Source organism: Plectropomus leopardus, chromosome 23 (genome assembly GCF_026936395.1).
Source record: "Plectropomus leopardus strain MGB_pleo_1.0 chromosome 23, ASM2693639v1, whole genome shotgun sequence".
In the NCBI taxonomy this organism is placed as follows: Eukaryota; Metazoa; Chordata; class Actinopteri; order Perciformes; family Serranidae; genus Plectropomus; species Plectropomus leopardus.
This window is the reverse complement of record NC_142198.1, coordinates 4,102,841-4,106,448: the sequence shown is the minus strand read 5'-3', so window position 1 is coordinate 4,106,448 and position 3,608 is coordinate 4,102,841.

Here is a 3,608-nt window from a genome sequence, read left to right as displayed (position 1 = left end):
CATTTCTGTCTCAGAGTGAGTCATTTAATTCAATTTATTTATCTTTTTTTTTTTTTTAAATATTCAGTGGGCACAATGCACATTAATAAATGGTAAATGTGCCAGAATTGACCAAAATGATAATTTTTCACCTGTAGTCATGCTGAAAGACACATGGGGTTAAAATAGAGTGCACTGATTTCAGGACTTATAGGACCCTGCTTTGCAAAGTAATTATTAAAATGCAATTCAGCATAAAAAGCATAAAAAAGGGAATATGCCTTCTTGATCTTAAAAGAAATATGCACGCAATAAGAAAACATTGTGCTACATAATTTGGCACAAACATTATGAAGCCATAAACAAGGTGTTGTGATCCTATTTTGTGTCCAGAGGCCCCAAGACTTTTTATTTAGGACCACCTGACATAGATACATCTTAAAATATTAATAATATGTCTTTGTATTCACATATTTCATTATTTTAGGGATTTTGGGCCACAATGATACTTTGTTGTACTTATTCAGTTGGTCATGTTTCCTGGTTTATTTTGTAACATTCTCCTCATGTGCCATGTGTTGTGTTACTTCCTGCCTTTGTCTGTTTCCCGCCAGTTCTCTATCACACCTGCCTTCCATCAGTCTTGTCAGTCCTCCCCAGATCCCAGAGTCTTCCCTGCACACCTGTTCTGTATTGGTTTTGTTTCCTACCACACCCTCGTTTTCAGCCAATCCCCATGTTTCCCTCATTTTGCCAGTGTCCACCTACTCCAGCTGTGTCTTGTTCTTGTGATTAACATCCTGCATGTTTTCTGAGTTTGTTTCCTTGTGTTCTGGAGTTCTTGGTTTTCTTCTGGATTGCCTCATGGACTACTGTTGTAAGTGTATTTTGAATATTACATCCTACTGTCTTGTATATTCATCCTGCATTTGGTCCAAACCTGTATTTCCAGAACTGTGACATAATTGCCAATTCTTACACATGGCGTAAAGCGGCGTCTTTCATTGCGAGTTGCAGATCAATACCATTGTCTACCATGGGCCTGTAAATAATACAATGAGGTGTGGTCAGGCACATGCTGGTACACTGCTATTTTGGGGCAACAGAAAGCAACTGTGCCTCAGACCAACAAAAATCTGGTCTAAAGTCAGAATGGTGCCATATCTTCCTGTTATTTACAATTTACAATGTGGGCATTGTTGCGAAGAGGTTGCAGTGTGGTTGCATCATGGCCACTTGGTTGGGTTTTGAAAAAGGTTATGGATAAGTCAACCTTGACATGGTTTTATACTTGACACAAACAGTTGCAAACTGGATAAAGTCATGTATTTGTTTGACCAATCCATCTACCCATACCTCCTCTGCACAGGTTGTATTGCTCCCTCTTCTACATCACCTGACTTGCTCTGAGCATACATCATGGCCATGATGGGCTCACATGGAGTTAGTTGAAAGCCTAGAATGTCTCTTACAGACACTTATGGGTGTCATACAAAGTTTTACTGATATAATAAAAGGGTTTTTATTTCAGGCTGTAAGACCAAACAGTGATCATTCTCATTCTCATTATGAACTCATAAAATAGTGCCACTTTGTCAGTGCTTTTTGGCGTAAGGCTGGTACATCAAAAGGCACCTTTCCTGTGTGTATGAAACACTGCTGGACAGCATCAGGTGTCCGCCCAATACGCGCATGGGCGGCGGTGCATGAGAACGTGGCTGGACTCAACCTTTCACATGCGTATGAAATGCAGCAGGATCAGTCATCTGACTGCAGTGTTTCTAGTTCCACCCTATAATACCAGATCTGTGTGCTTGGTACCCCAAGCAGAGGGGTGACGAAAAATGGGAATGGTTCCAAAGATACTAAAGGTAATATCCACAACTTTTCACAATGGAAAAAAAACGCATACGAACTGAACTGAACTTAACTGACCTGCTTGTGGAAACGCCCCAAAAGACTTGAGTAGAAGATTCAACATTGTCCTCTGTAGAATCATAATTGCAGGAAAGTGCATAACCCTTAACATTTTTATTCAAACCCAGTGAAGAATAACACCTAGCAAGCTTGGCATACATGTAGTTATTTGTTGCTAAAAATGTACAACACATTTTTGTTCTCAGTCTGAAAGGCAAATCTGTGGTGCCAGTGGTTCACTGCAACATTATCATTTCTTTTATTATTTGTGAGGTGCCTGGGGTAAAGGATGCATGGCTGGTGCTAATCTTTGGACAACACAATTCTTGTTTAGCTCCATGCCTAGTAACAAGCATTTTTAATTGAATATTATAGCTTTATAAAGTTAAGAATCCCCAAATAAAATATGCTCATTTTATAGTTTCTAGATGGTGTATAAACAGCACCTACCTGCTGTGTCCACATACCTAAGTTGCTCATGTCAGCAACACAGCTTGTTTGTTTCATTTACAGCTTACTTTTGATATGACTATTGGACAACATGAGTGGCTGTTCCAAGGAGCTCACTCACAGTCTCCCTTATCAGACGCCCTTTTTCGTGATTGGACTTTTTACGAATCAACACTGTAAAATGCAACCTAACTGAAACAATAATGCCAAGCTTTTACATAGAGCTAAACAAATATTAACTGTAGCTTGTAAAACTCTAAAAAAAAATCCTTTTATTTAGCATCAAGTTCACTTCACCTTATCTCAGAAACCCCTCCCCCTTATAAATCTTTGAACCTTTGTGCGGAAGTGGTTGATAGAAATCCCTGTGCATCATACAACAGGTTTGTTTAATCACACGTGAATCTGATAAAACATGCAACCCTGATGTCTTTATTGTGGAGCAATAACTGAATCGTTATTCAGACTTTGGTATCATTTGACCACCATGCCCAGTATCTGCAAACAAACTGAGATTGAATGTTTGCATTTCCTGCTTAACATGCAGGCTTAGTGGAATCAAGACTAGGATCTCAGGGTGAAATCAACATGGCGTGGCTGCAATCTGGCATCCTCTTGTTGGCAAAAGTCTGTGGATGACCCCTCCAGTATTTATGTTGTGTGAAGATCTTGACAGTAAATAGGTGTGACGTCATTCCCAGGTCCCAGGTCCATATAGTGAGCACATGAGTTGATCGCGTTCCAGTACAAATCGGAAAATGTGAGTGCACCAGTGAATGTGACTCATGGTGGGAAAGTGGTATTCTTTGGTATTCTTTGGTCTTCTTTTTTTTTTTTTTTTTTTAGATAGTTTTTGGGCTTTTTTGTCTTTAATTGACAGGACAGCACAAGTGTGAAATGGGGAGAGAGAGAAGGAATGACATGCAGCAAAGGGCCAAGGTTGGAGTCAAACCTGTGGCCGCTGCGGTGAGGACACAGCCTTCACTGAGCCACCAGGCGCCTCGGAAAGTGGTATTCTTAATGTTTCTGTATGACTGCGAGCGCAAACATTCCCCAACTATAATCAGGCATTTTAGTTGTTGAACCCCAAAAAGATTGCAAAAGCATGCACATCCAGATGATATAAAAATTAGGTGCTGGACATGATATAATACAAGAGAAGAAAACGGGAAAATAGTCTGCACACCAGATTATGCTCCCTTTTTTTTCATGGTTTGATATCTTTTAAACAAACATGGGGGAAAAGGCTTTTTTTTCCCAAT